Below are 15,048 nucleotides of genomic sequence, written 5' to 3'. Positions count from 1 at the left end.
AAAACACAGTAACCTACAACACAATTGCAAGTTTATTCGGTAATAGCCCATAGGTGTAATAACTTTAAAAATAACTTATATAGTAACAAATGTCAGGGACCAGGATAGGAGAATGTAAAAATACCAGGAAAAGGGGCATGTAGCCCTTGTTGTGCAGCAGCAGCACTCCAAACTAGAAACATTGAAGCCGTACAGGCTGCTGCTTTGCCCATTCTGCAGGCACAGGCATCAGCTGTGGACCACAAGACCCAGAGGCCCGCCTACAAAACGGTAGCCATCTTGGGCGCATGATGTAATCGCACACAGCGAAAGCACCAGCACGGGGCTTGCACTTGAGATTGCAGCCAGAACAGACATGTTCTGAAGAGCTCCGTACCTCGGAGCAAGTGCAAGGGGCCACGCCCCACTGGACAACCTAACTGGCCGGTCACCAGTCAAAAGATAAGTACTGCAGGGTAGGGAGTCAGCACACACTGCACTGCAATAGAAGCTTACCGGTGAGGTGTTGGGGAATGAGCAGGAGGCCACATCCCACCGTACTCAATTTCCCCTGCCCTGAAATGGATAAGTGAATGTGTGGCCGCAAAGCAGCTCGTGCATTGGATGCCTGCTTCCCGCAGTACACATGCATGATCCATTGCCCCGGACCTACTGTTCAGCTATATTATACAGAGCCGTATTGTGCATGATTCAAGTTTAGTTTGTAACGTTACAGCAGTGCTACATTTTGCAACCTTGTACTCAAACTATTCCTTTCTTGCAGTGCATGACAGCACATCGAACACTGATAAGGACATCTTGGAGACAACAGGAGACAGTGCAAAGCAGTGAGCAAAGTGCCCTTCTACTTTATGTTAATGGTTACATGAATATTATAGGGTACTGTAGGGTATAGATTGTATTCTATGCCAAACCTACTAGACGACTTCCTGTTAATCATATGTGTATGTGAGTGTATATGTGCAAGCTAAGCCACGTGGAAAGCCTCTTGTTTATTTTGTGTGTGTAAAGAGTGTGTGTGTGCAGGTAAGCCACAGTAGGATGCCGAGGACTGGAGCACAAGAGCTGAGGAGCAATACTTACCAATACTTACCCTATACTCCCCCTTCCTATCCATAACCTCTGCCTTCACATCTTCCTGGTTAACCAATGGAACCCTAACCCTAGTTCCCCACTGGGGTTGCAGAGGCCTAAATGCTTCAACACCCACAGGTCCCAAAACCCCTGTGGGGGTGAGTGGTTTGTGCTACCCCTGCGCAGGGCATCGCAGATCCTGTCAGCAGATCTCTTAGTAACACCATCTGAAACATATATGTAAACTTTTCCAATTTATGATAACTTTTTATAATTTTGCTCCAACCTGTCTTAAGGAGTCCAGCCCAAGCTAGTGAGAGTCTCACAATGTTCAAAGGGGCATTATGCTACTAGAGGTTAGGCGTTGAGCAGGATATGCAGGGTATAGTGTTCAAGGTTTCAAAGTGGCAGAGTGAAGCAGGATCTCTTCTGCGTTTGCAAGTAGGTTAAGTTAGGTTTTTCAAGTCAAGGAAGCCTAATGGTCTTCTTCTGGAGTTGCCTCAAGGGTCAGTGTCTTAAGACAGGAGAGAGTACATGGATCTCTATGAGAGCCCTGGAGGGCTGCAAGATACGATATATGCAGCCAACATGAACACAGGATCTGCAAGCAAAGCTCCATGTAAGTTTTACAGGGAGTAGGACAGTACCTTAAAAAGAAGAAGTCGTTGCTGTAGGATGGTTCCAGCGGGGAGGCGACAGCAGACCGGGTTACATGTTTCTCGCTGTTGGTGACAGAAGAAAGGGACTACGGTGGATATGGTGTCAGGTATCGTGCAGACAGTTGCCCAGCAATGGATCTTCTTGGTTCTGGCTTGTTGGCACCTTTTTCGGGCACAGTTATGATATGATATGATATATGATGTGGCATTTATAATGCGCCTGTACGCACAAGTGTTTCTAGTGCAGAATGGATGTTATGCAGTAGACTCTTCTCCTTTTCGCGGTCCTGGTCTTGTGTAAGGGGACTTCGGGGAGCTGGATGGAGTCTCTGCAGGCAATGAAAGATGCCACAAAGTTCAGGGTGGATTTGATCTTCGGGCGGCAATGTACAGCACAGTGGCACAGGACCTTGGGTATCGTGGAGGTCGCAGCTATTCCAGGGAGGGCACAAAATGCAGTTTGTCTTGGGACTGGTTAGGCCCACCCGTCCAAGAGAGGTAGTCATCTCGTTCGGATATTCCCTGATGCTCAGAAGTGGAGGTCGGGACCACAGCGGTTACTCAGCGGCCTCTGGCTATGCAGGACAAAGGACTCGGGGGTTTCGGTTGACTCTCCCCTCTTCCTGTCCTGCCAGTCACACAAAGACCTTTCACTGACTTCCAATGGGAAGCCTGGAGAAGACAAAGTAACTAGAGGTACCTCCCCCAACCTGGTAGGTAGAAGAAGACCTAACCAAGGACAAGCCATCTTGATCAGGACTTAAATAAGTGAAGACATTATTTTGGGTTGATGGTGAAACTTGTGTCCCCTACCGTAGCCTCAATGACAACCTGCAATAAAAGTTCACAAAAGGTTATGTAAAAGGTAAACTGACCCCAGCCTGAAAAGAGGGTACTTATCAGTAACCAAAAGGTTACTGGAGAAGTGAGACATGGGAGACAATGTTTCCCCTGAGCACTCCACACAAGGTGGTGTGTGCTGATCTCACAAAAGAGCGTATAGGTAGGATACACAGTTTCCCCCTGCTTTGGTAACAGGTTGTTAACCAAGTGTAAATATGATATGAAATTATATGATATGATAGCACATGTATTACGCGCTTTCACTCAAGTGTTTCTAAGGGTAACACAAGTGTTTCCATTACAGTGGAAGCTTTAGGAGCTCACAGTAAGACTGCACAGAAAGTGCCGTGTGCTACTTCAGTAAAATGTAGATGCCAGAAAAGATGGAGGAAAGCAAAACAACATACCAAAAAGAGGTAAAAAGGGTTCCCAAGATAAGAGTAAAAGATTGAGTGAGTGTGCAAACAGTTTCCTACTAACTCGGGAGGATCAGCCAACGATCCAAGAGTCCAGTAAAAGGTGCTCGGGGACTCACAGGTGGAGAGAATGTCACCCAAGAAGGAAAGCCTACTCTAAAAATAAAAAATAAAAACAAGCAATGTGTTACCACAGACTATTCGTACAAAGTTTCTCACAATTTATCATCACACTAAGCTTACCTGCTAACTTTTGTACATTATCGTCTAACCATATTAGACGTCAGCATGCATGACCGTGTCACAAATCTTGGCATGCTAGTGTGCTCTACCACTTTGAAGTGTTTCTTGTGCTAGATGGGATTACAAATAAAGATTACAGACCAAATGATTGGACAGACTTAAAGAATATGGCAAAACACTACTTTATTCTCAGATCATAAAGAAGCGAGACCCGACAAACATCGGGCTAATGCATGCGCACTCACAAAGCAGCTGGATTACCCAGAGGTCTTTATACCGTCATCTATGACGTCATTCTACATGATAAAATACAAAAACTATCAAGTGGAAGAATTGGTTAAGGGATCATATCTACTCATATAATATATAAGGATTAGTGCATCATTGGCTATCCCTTATCTGTAGGGCAAACCTTGAACTACCTCTAAATGCATACAGTACTGATTATAATGGACAAACTGTCAGTGGATTGTTCTATGCTTAGTGTGATGCTGGAAATGCATTGGAGGGACAGGGCATCTTTGTCCTTTCCTGTAGTCCTTTTTCATTTGTGTTCTGTAGTGTTTTCTGCCCAGGAGTCCATGTGGGACTCCTGGCAGTGCAGCTCTTCCTGTTTTTGGTTTGGTGAACAAACCTATGGGATACCCTTATGGCACCCATGGGTGGGGGTACAACCCTGTGCCGCTAGTGTATGTTTTTGGGCACCTGTGTATGGCCCACAGAGCAGGGTATGGGCTGGTGGCAGGTCCATACTGAATTCGACAGATGCTCTGAGTATCCTCCATTTTGGGATACCCAGGTCCTGCCATTGGAATCAGTTGATTCTTGATAGGAAACAAGATGGCCCCTGTGGCCTTTTGCTTTCTATTGCCTCTTACCTTGTTTTCCCAAAGTCCTGGGAAGCCCTGACTCTGTCCCTTCCCCCTGACTGGCTGTTGGGTGGAAGTTCCATATATGCTGTTGTTGTGAAGTCCAGGCTAGACTGGCTGGGGCCTTCCCAGTGACTGTATGTTGTGGGTACACCCTGTGGGTGGGACCTGGGTGAATGGAGTGTGTGACCAATATGCACTTCTTGTTGTGGATGTCTGGTTTCTGGTGTTTGACACAATGACTGAGGCAGCCCTGCCTGAAACTGGTATTGATGCAGTGTGTAGTGTTGAATGGCTGGGTACTTGTCCCAATACACATTTCTTGTTGTGAGTGTCTGAGAGGGAGGAGTATCGCCTCAATGCACTGTATGCCTGATTGGCTGACTCACTGCTGAATGCCATTCTGAGTGATTGGTTGCCTGAGTGTGACCCAGCAGAATGAATGGGAGATAAACTAGTATATCTGGGGGCCTCTCACTACTAGAATTCGTTCAGAAGCTGAAGTTGAACACCTAATCTCGAAGCCGAGCCTGAAGAAGAAGGTTGACTGCTGTCTCCCTTTGCCGAAATCCAAAAGCTGAAAGCTGTCGAGTCTGCTCCAAGTGTGCAACTGGTTAGGTGCCCTCTTCCCATGCTCCGAGGGACCATCGAGCACCGCTAACCTTCGCCGAAGCGCCCTGGAAGTTAGACCCTCGACAGGCTTCCGACCGGAGACGGGGACCGCCGAGGAGAACGAAGATAAGCACCGGACATTCCGTCCACCGCTGTCGACCAAGGTTCGTAGGTTCGCATAGCCGCTGGAGGCCCATCGAAGTCGTGTTGCCCAGAAGAGGGGACTGGTTCACACCGTGCCATTGACGACCGGAGCCGCCCGCTCCTTTGCCTAAGTCTTTTGATTCACGGATGCGCTCGTCCGCACCCCTGCCTGCCTTATCCTGCCAGAGAAGGCCAGGCCGTTGACGTGCCGAGGAGCATCCGCTGGTGGGTTTTCCGCCACCCAAAGACCATAGAGAGCCCGGACGACTCAACGCCCTTGCTGAGCCACTGTTCTTCACAAACTCTTTGTGGTCCAGAATTATCGACATCGAGATGCCCTGCATGCCTCTTCCTTGCAGGACGTCTTCGCTCCGTCTTCGACGAGCAACGCTGGGACCGAAGCTGCCGCCATTACGCCGAGTTCACTTTCTTCGAGGGATCTAGATGATCCATGGCTCCTGCTTTAAAGGGACTCAAGAAGGATATGTCGACCCGACGTCGTACTCTGCTATTGCAGGTACATTGGGGTGGTAGAAACATTATAGAAGGAAATAAGACTTACAGAACAATATATGGACTGGGCTTGTGATATATCTTTAGTTTACAGGGTATCAGGTAATATTATCCCCATATATATGGTCGCCGTAAATAATATCGCCGGGAAAAAGTTGTGGCGATATTATTTGGGTGACCATATATATGGGCACAGGGGCAACAAAAACAAAACTAATTTTAAGAAAAAGGAAAAAAAGTTTGGGGGTTGCGGGGGTGTCCCCCATATGTTCCATGCAATAATGTCAACACAAAAAACGGCCATTTTTCAGCAATATTTTTGCATGGCGAGATTTTTGTGGCGACATTATTACATGGAACCGTTTACAGGTTGCCTAGGTGGGGGGATCTCCACACAGAACTGTGTCTAACGGTAGGGGCCAGTATTCTGCCAATTGTTCTAACCAACTGCTTTCCTCCAATGTCTATTGTTGGTTACCTTTATTAAGTGATTTGTGTGACGTTTAAACAGTACAGTTGATGCACTTTAATGAAATCTGATAATAATTGTGGTACCACTTAGAATTGTATATATTTGCCATTGTAGATTTACTGAGCACAAAGTGAGTTATTGTGATTGTGTATATAACCGTGAACCTTAATTATATAAAGAATGTGTTTTAGCGAGTGTGTGGACATTCCTGTGTGGGGGCCTGGGGACTACACTGTACTTAAGAACCAGCCTGCATCACCTCCTGAGAAGCTAGGCTTTGATTGCTCGATTACGTTACCAATAATAGAGAATCTAGTCCGGGGTCCTCTGTGCCTCTCCTCTACCATATAGAGAGCAGAAGTACAGACACCCCCTCCAGTCTTTACACTGGTGGCAGAGGTGGGATGCTTATGGTTTTAAGAATCAGTGTATAACCGTGCCACTTACAAAATATCTGCACTTTGTTAAATTGAGGTTTAGTTGTGTACAAGATAACTGCATTACAAGCAATGGAGTCTATTGCAAATGGTAAATTGACTAGGATGAGCTTAGAGGCTCTCTAGAGTGCTTGTGGAGCCAGGGAGTTAGGCTTTGTGGATACGTCTAGGGCTGAGCTGATAGCTGCCCTGGTGGACTACCAGACTGATGGTGAAACTCTTGAAGGGGGTATGCAACCGATGAAGACTCTGCCCTTGGGGTTGTTGCTGAATCTGTTTCTGGGAATGCCACCATTCCTGCTGCCTCTGTTCTAACCCCCAAGCAATTCCGTGGAACTTGAGTTATTAAGGATGAAATTGGCCTTTGAATACCGGAAGTTGGAAATAGAAGCTGAGCTTAAGAAAGAGGAGCTGGCACAGCAAGTGGAACTCAAGAATAGGGATCTTGAACTCAAAGACAAGGACACAGAATGTCAGAGAATCCAGCTAGAGAAAGCTAGAGTGGAGACTTCAGCTAAACCCGTTGAGAGTGTCATGTCCCCAGCAACCAAGTTTATGAAAGATTTGGTTGGTGTGTTTGTGGAGGGTTCAGATATCCTCCAATGGATTGAAGCATTTGAAATAGCTTGTGCAATTCATGATGTTGATAAGAGAGATTGGGCTAAGTGTTTGTTAAGCAGAGTGCCTCAGACAGGATATGACTGTATTCTGAAACTGAGTGTGGAAGAACGGTGTCAGTATGAGTGCATGAAGTCTGCTTTGACTGCCAAGTTTGGCAAGACACCTACCCAATACCTTAAAAGGTTCAGGGAGTTTAAGAAAAGAGAGAATGTGTCTTGGGTTGACTGTGTGAGTGCTGCGCACATGAACATGATGGGATGGATTAATGGATATAAGGTAAACACGTTTGTTGAATTGTCCCACCTTTTGTTTTTTGAGCATTTTTTTGAAGCCTGTTCACCAGAGCTGCATCAGTATGTTGCTGACCAGATCTGGATCCCTTTAAGCTGGCCAGGCTAGCTGACAAGTGGGTCTCCCGCCGGCTGACCCCTAAGGACTCCAGTGGGAAGGACAAGGACAAAGAAAAGGGGACCTCTCTGAAAGCTGAGCAGTCCCAAAAGCAATCAGTCGGGTAAGCCAAAACCGTCCTCTCCCAAGAACCAACAATCTAGTGGGGATAAGTCATCTGTGGGTGGGAATAAGAGTAGTGGTCCACCTGCTGCAAAGCAGGCTCCCAGTGGTTCCAGTACTATACCCCACATTCCTGGAACTAGTTGGTACTGTGGGGCTCTGAATAACAAGAAGGGTGATCACAAGAAGGGTGACCCCAAGTGTAAAGGTAAGGCACTTGTAGTCCAGGCTGTCAGCCTGAGCTACCCTTACCCCATGTCTGAGGTGGAGGCCACTGTCCTCCCTTCCTCTACAGGGATCACATTTGGTGCTCCTGTAGAGATTTTCTTAGTGTCCCTTGGGGCCTGGGACCAGTACGCAGAAGTACTGGCGACTATCCCACAGAACACCCGTAGGTTTTTGAGATGTGTCCTCTTGAATGGTCAGCCTTCTACTGGCTTGAGGGACACTGGGGCAAGCATGACAGTGGTGGACAGGACCCTGCTCAAGCCAGAGGACTTTGTAGGTGCTCCTCTGAGAACCACCAGGTTAGCTGGTGGGCCTCCCATATTATCACCTGTAGCCTTAGTCACACTCATGATTGGAGACAAGACAGCAAAGCTTCCTGTCCTGGTTCAGGACAATGTCCCTGCTAACATTCTGTTAGGAAATGATCTAGTGGAGTTGGGGTTGATCTTGGATGGTCTACCCATGACTGCTGCTGCAGTCACTAGGTCACAGGTGACACAGGGTCTGGCTGTGAGTCAGGTACTCGAGCCAAAGGTGAAGCCTAAGGCAAGAAGATGGAAGAACAAGAAGGCCACCTCTGTGAAGGGGGCTTGATCTCTTCCTGCTGTTCCTACAGCACCCATTGGGATCCATGCTCTGGACGGGCTGCATCCAGTGGAAAAGCCAAACTCAACACCTGAGGGAGAAGAGGCAGACAACCCTCCTGTGGGAGAGGTTCTCAACCAAGAGGACCACCCCAACCTTCAATCCCTGTTGGCTGAAGGGGGACCCTCCCGGGCGGACTTCTGTAAGGGACAGATAGAGTGCCACTCTCTCGAGTGTCTGAGGAAACAGGCCCTGTCCCAGGCACAAAGAGAAGTGCCTACGACATTCTGGATCTATTGGGAGGGTGAGCTCCTTGTTAGTGAGCCTGAACCTGGTGCCCTCAAGAGGTTGGTAGTACCCCAGGTTTACAGGCCCTTCCTGCTCCAGTTGGTGCATGTGGTGCCCTTAGCTGGTCATCTTGGTACCAAGAACACTAAGCAGAGGCTGTCTGCCCATTTCTACTGGCCTCGGATGGGAGTAGAAATGGAGTACCACTGCAGGACCTGCCCAACTTGTCAGTTGTCTGGCAAGACTGGAGGCAGTGTCATTGCCCCACTGCAGCCATTGCCAGTGGTTGGCACACAGTTTGAGAGGGTGGGCATCGACATTATCGGTCTCCTTGACCCTCCCCCTTCAGCTGGACATCGGTTCATCCTGGTCTTGGTAGATCATGCCACCAGGTGCCCTGAGGCTATACCCCTTTGGACTGTTACTGCCAAGGTGGTTGCCAGGGCTCTCCTGGACATTTTCACCCATGTTGAATTCCCTAAGGAGGTTGTCTCTGACAGAGGATCCAACTTCATGTCTAGTTACATGAAAACCATGTGGAAAGAGTACGGGGTAACCTACAAGTTCTCCACCTCTTACCATCTCCAGACCAATGGTCTGGTTGAGAGATTTAATAAAACTCTCAAGGGCATGCTAGGTGCTTTGGAAGAGCCCCTAAGGAGGAAATGGGATTGCCATCCATGCCTGCTGTTCGCTTACAGAGAGGTACCTCAAAAGGGTGTTGGTTTCAACCCCTTTGAGTTACTCTTTGTACATCCTGTGAGGGGGCCCCTTGCCTTGATCAGAGAAGGTTGGGAAGCCACCCTTCCAGGTCCCGCCAAGCAAGTGGGGGACTATGTGTTAGGCCTCAGACGGAGGATGACACAGATGATGGGTCAGGTGACAGTGAATCTCAAGGCCAGCCAGGAATTGAACGAGTACTGGCATAACCTTAAAGCCTCGCAAGTGGATTGGACTCTGGGACAGGAAATCCTTGTGAAGGAGCCTACCAAGCCTAGAGCTTTGGCAGACAAGTGGACTGGACCCTTCAGGATCATCTCCAAGATGGCGAAGTCAATTATCTGGTTGACATGGGAGTCTCTGGAGTAGCCCCTCAGGTATTCCATGTTAACAGGCTCAAGCCTTTCCACAGGCGAGCAGAAGTCTCATGTCTCTTGCTAGCTTCAGAGCAAGAAGAGGATGAGAGTGAGCCCCTTCCTGATTTGCTGCATAGCAACCCTCAGGATTGCTCAGTGGAGGGAGTACATCTCTCTCCAGATTTGACGACAGAGCAGCAGAGGGCCTGCAAGGCTTTACTCCGGCAGTATTGACTGCTGTCTGCCTTCACCGAAATCCAAAAGCAGAAAGCCGTTGTGACTGATCCAAGAGAGGACCTGGTTAGGCGCCCTCTTCCCATGCTCCGTGGGACCATCGAGCACCGCTAACCTTTGCCGAAGCACCCTGGAAGTCTAACCCTCGACAGGCTGCTGACCGGAGACGGGGACTGCCGAGGAGAACGAAGATAAGCACTGGACATTCCATCCACCGCCGTCGACCAGGGTTTGCAGGTTCGCATAACTGCTGGAGGCCCGTCGAAGTTGTGTTGCCCAGGAGAGGGGACCGCTTGATGCCGTGCCATCGACAACCAGAGCCGCACGCTCCTTTGTATAAGACTTTTGATTCACGGACACGCTTGTCTGTACCGCCGCCCGCCTTATCCGCCAGTGGGTTTCCTGCCACCCAAAGACTGTAGAGACGCCGGACGACTCGACGCCCTTGCTGGGCCACAGTTCTTCACAAACTCTTTGCGAACTATCGACATCGAGGTGCCCCGCATGCCTCTTCCTTTCAGGAAGTCTTTGCTCCATCATCGACGAGCAACGCTGGGACCGAAGCTGCCGCCTCGATGCCGAGTTCACTTTCTTCAAGGGGTCTCGATGATCCATGGCTCCTGCTTTAAAGGAAGGATCCATCGACGACCAACGTCAAACTCTGCTATTCCAGGTACATTGGGGTGGTAGAAACATTATAGAAGGAAATAAGACTTATAGAACAATATATGGACTGGGATTGTGATATATCTTTGTTTTACAGGTTGCCCAGTTGGGGGGATCTCCACACAGAACTGTGTCTAACGGTAGGGGCCAGTATTCTGCCAATTGTTCTGCCAATTGTTCTAACCAACTGCTTTCATCCTATGTATATTGTTGGTTACCTTTTATTAAGTGATTTGTGTGACATTTAACCAGAGTACAGTTGATGCAATTTACAGACCCTCCAGGATTTTGTGGCATGAAATGGCAAATTTTGCGGCATGAAATGGCAAATTTTGCGGCACAAACCTTTATTTATTGCAGCATTTTTGCAGGACATCTTGTATTAACTGGAGGGTGTAAGATTGCCACATTGCAGGAAATAGGCAGAGTGCAAGGCTACAAGAGAGCCAGGGTATCATTATTATGTACTTTTGTATTAATTTAATGGGAAGAGTCCCAGATGTCTCTGGCTTGGCAGAACAGTGTTTGATTTGGCTACATTGTTCATGCCTCTTTAATAGTATTAACTAAATTGATCATTATCAAATGCTGAAAATATTCCCCTTCTATGTTCTCCAATCCCCCAAACACCCACACACCTCTCTCACCAACACACATCTCACCAACTCTCGATCACAACTTACATTCCTTAACCTCTCACTCTGTCATACAAATACTCACGTGCTATGTCACACTGTCAAGTCACAATTTGCACTGCCCAGCCCCTGCCACACTCCAAATCATACTCCCAACTCACACCTTACACTCTACAATTCCTCCCGCAATACACAGTCCTTCATTCTTTTGTGTGCTGCTTCTGCATCTTGCATCTTTTCTCCCATTCTATCGCACTCTTCCCTCATCCTTTTTCCCAATCTGCAGCTCACTGCCTCTTTCTGGCCAACCGCTTCCTCTCTGCTTTCTGGCTCACTGACCACACGCTCCCTATACTTTCTGTACCTCTGCTCGCTCGCAGATTTCTGGCCCACCACATCACTGCTTCCTCTGCTCTCTTGTGCAGCGCTTCCTCCTCTGACCCACTGCTCTCCCTCTGCTTTCTTGCCTATCACTTCACATCTCACCCATCACTCTCCCTCTCTCTCATAGTGTAACCATTTTTTTTTAAAATGTAGATTTTGACCCAGTTCTTCACATAATGGGGCATTTAAAAAAAGAATGGATGATATGCTATTTTTAGACAACCCATTTCTGGAAATGAGCAGGTCACCTTATTCTCAAAGGTGACCGGCGCATTTCCACAGGCTTGAGCTGTAGCGCAAATTGTGTGCTGGCCAGCTGCCTTGAATGGTGTTCTGGGTTGTTTGACCGAAGTGTGATTATTTGCAGTGGCATTGACCGTAGTCAATTTTGCTGCGAATTGATTTGCACTTCAGCCAAACAACCCAAAATGTCCCTTTCACCACCACCCCACCCCCTCCCCTACTTAACTGCTTGGTCGCTGGTGCTTCCCCTGCAACCCTGCGGTGCCTGATCCGTCCCTCTAACGTGGGTCGGATCCGACTCTGCAGGGTCCCTTTTTTCGTTATTTTCTTTTTTTTCTGTCCCTGCCTCCAATTTTGAGGAAAAAGGGGAAAACACTTCTGCAACCACCCTAGACCACAAATACCGAACATGGGGAGCGGGTGACACCCCCGCAACACATGTTCAGTATTTATAAAAATCGATCAAATAGTACTAGATGAAATTGGTCAAATTGTAACATTCGATAGATTTTTGTAATCAAAATGGGCAGTACTTTGAATAGAATCGCTCTCCCGACAGTGTTCTGCAAGCTCCCAGCGCCTTTCACAGGGACAGGCACTCCAGGTGCCTGCCTCTGTAAAATGTGACCCAAAAAATGCATTTTTATCCTGTTTGAGGAACAGAAATGCAAGCGACTCAGCAGCAGTTCATACCTTAAAAGAAATGCATGACAGGGTCAGGAAAGACCCTGCCATGCAGTGGCAGCCCACATCCCGTGCGCGTAGGGTTGCCTACAATTTCTGCATATTTAAAAGTGCAACTTGCTTGGTAATGAGAATGTGCTTTTAAATTGACAGAAACACCACTTTATTTGATGAAGGCGGTGAAAAAGGCCATCTGAATGGGCGCACATATAAAATGTGCCCATTCATGTGCCCCTTGTGGATTGGGCTGCACTTTATTGGGGTGCAAGTGAGAACTTGGCACCCTGAGTATTATTTTTTTGAAAACAGAAATTTTTGCAGATTACTTTAAAAAAAATGTAAAAAAAAATATATATTTTTTAAAGATGCTGTTTTTGCACAAAACGGCCGTTTTTGGGCCATTTTGCGCAAAACGGCCGTTTTCGCGGCATTTTGCGGGATCGCAAAATCGCTATAAGCTGGAGGGTCTGACTTTAATGAAATCTGATAATAATTGTGGTACCGCTTAGAACTGTATATATTTGCCATTGTAGATTTACTGAGCACAAAGTGAGTTATTGTAATTGTGTATATAACCTTGAACCTCAATTATATAAAGACTGTATTTTAACTAATATAGGGAGGGTGTGGAAATTCCTTTTTGGTAGCTTGGGGACTACACTGTACTTAAGAACCAGCCTGCATCACCTCCTGAAAAGCTAGGCCTTGATTGCTCAACTATGTTACCAATAATAGAGAATCTTGGCTGGGGTCCTCTGTGCCTCTCCTCTACCATATAGAGAGCAGAAGTACAGACACCCCCTCCAGTCTTTACACTTAGGTTATCCCTCAAACCCACTGATTGGTTGGCATACTATCCCAACCTTGGACTTTCGACTCTATTAGCAGCACGTAAGCAAAACTAAACTTAGGTGTTTGATTCCCATTAGACTACTCACTGTTTTCCCAATTAGTCCATCACCTCTCTCCGATAGGTCATAAGCCAAAGTCTTCCTTTTGTCGTGGACCTTGTTGACTGATCACTGGCCTGGAACATTCAAGGGAGTGTAAGCACACCACTATCTTCATTTGAGGCTCAATGAATAGCCCTTGTTCTCTTCTCCGAAATCACGTGTTAGCAGACCACAATTTTGTCCATTTCGGCCTTCTATTTTCTGCTATTTGATTTAATTATGCTGGATGCTTGCTCCTCATGGCCTCTAGAGATATGCTCACTCTATCTCATATGAACTTTGTACACTTTTAATTGACCAACAGTTGGCTCTTGCAGATGTTTTCTTATTCTTTAATATATGAGGAATGTCCCACATTCAGAGCTTATCCATGTAACTCCCTTTGTGCTCTGTGCTTATTCCTTAAATAGCATTCTTTATTCTGGGCCAACCTTCACTCATCGTCCGTACTGCACATAGAACTATTCTTCCGCGTCTCCTGATCATACAGCCATAGTCTGTTTTTGAGATAGCTTGTTTCTATCAGACACTAATCGGCGTCCATTTTCCTATCATGGCGGACCTAGCCACATTATATTCACCTTTGTAGCAAGCTATTATATCTTTCCTTTCTACCTTTCACTACGCCGTATTTACCGTTATTGATCAATAAGCAACTCCATCTTCTCTGTAGTCATGATTACTTTAGCTTTTAGGTACATGTTTCTCTTCGTGCTTCAGTTACATCGTTCATATCATTTCAACATAGGTTCATATATCTTCCTTATGACATCACCCTGCCCTCATCGGATTTCACTTAACACTCCATGATGTACATAGGTGCGTGCTGGAATCCTTCCATGTGGCATCCTTCTACTGGCTCAACGTGAGGGTACATTCTGTATGGTTGTCTGAGTACATAACGTCAATCATAAACTCGATGTGGTATGGGAACGACACAGGGGTCCCATTTACTTCACTTCTCCAACTATTCCAGTATGACGTTGGTGAGGGAGCGGGAACTAGTCAAAAAGTGTCTTCCTGCTCCTCTAAAGGCTCTTGAAACAAATCAAAAACTCAGTCACCAGAAGTGAGCCATCACCCTGTGCACCCCTCCCAGGTGTTCCACTAACATCAAATAGTGAATAAAGAACATAATTCCACCAATATATGACTTTATTTATGATGGTACCTTAAATGCAATGCAACCAGCCAAATCATTTGGTGGTGGAAGTCAAAAATGATCCTTCAAGCTAAAAACATAGTGAAGGACCACAGCTAGCGTCACCTCTTTTTCAACCTTCACTCATTCCCCACAACCACATTCTAGTTGGGCCAACTGTGTGTAATTACAATGATCTAACTCTGTAACTGAATAATCTCCCATGTAGCTAGACATAATTTTTCTCAACCCGTACCTGCCATGATAATCCATAGATGTGAGCTAACTTCTAGTGCAGCCATATCTCACTCAAGACATTTAAATACCCACCCATGTACGGGTGATCAATTCAAACTTGCAGTAATGGCTAGTAGTTTTCTCTTAACATGTGTCAATAGTTCACACATCAATACCCCTTGTTCCATGCAACTAAAGCATGCCGTTACGCGCTAAAATGGCACTGTAACATTCTCTGACTCATGACGCATACATTAACGAAACATAAACGATGGACAGTC

General features: G+C 46.7%; 1 protein-coding gene across 1 annotated transcript in view; it reads left to right on the top strand.

The window, feature by feature from the left end:
• The first annotated feature begins 746 nt into the window (after positions 1–746).
• OLIG2 (oligodendrocyte transcription factor 2) overlaps positions 747–15,048 on the top strand; it is a 51,008-nt gene continuing 36,706 nt past the window's right edge. The window contains exon 1 of the mRNA XM_069636326.1: positions 747–827. The gene's annotated coding sequence lies outside the window, so the exon portion shown is untranslated. The remainder of the gene's footprint in view (positions 828–15,048) is intronic.

The sequence above is a fragment of the Ambystoma mexicanum genome, chromosome 7p, assembly GCF_040938575.1.
Source record: "Ambystoma mexicanum isolate Mex_15411 chromosome 7p, UKY_AmexF1_1, whole genome shotgun sequence".
Classification (NCBI taxonomy): Eukaryota; Metazoa; Chordata; class Amphibia; order Caudata; family Ambystomatidae; genus Ambystoma; species Ambystoma mexicanum.
Note: the sequence above shows the minus strand (reverse complement) of the source record. Positions and strands in the feature narration are given on the sequence as shown.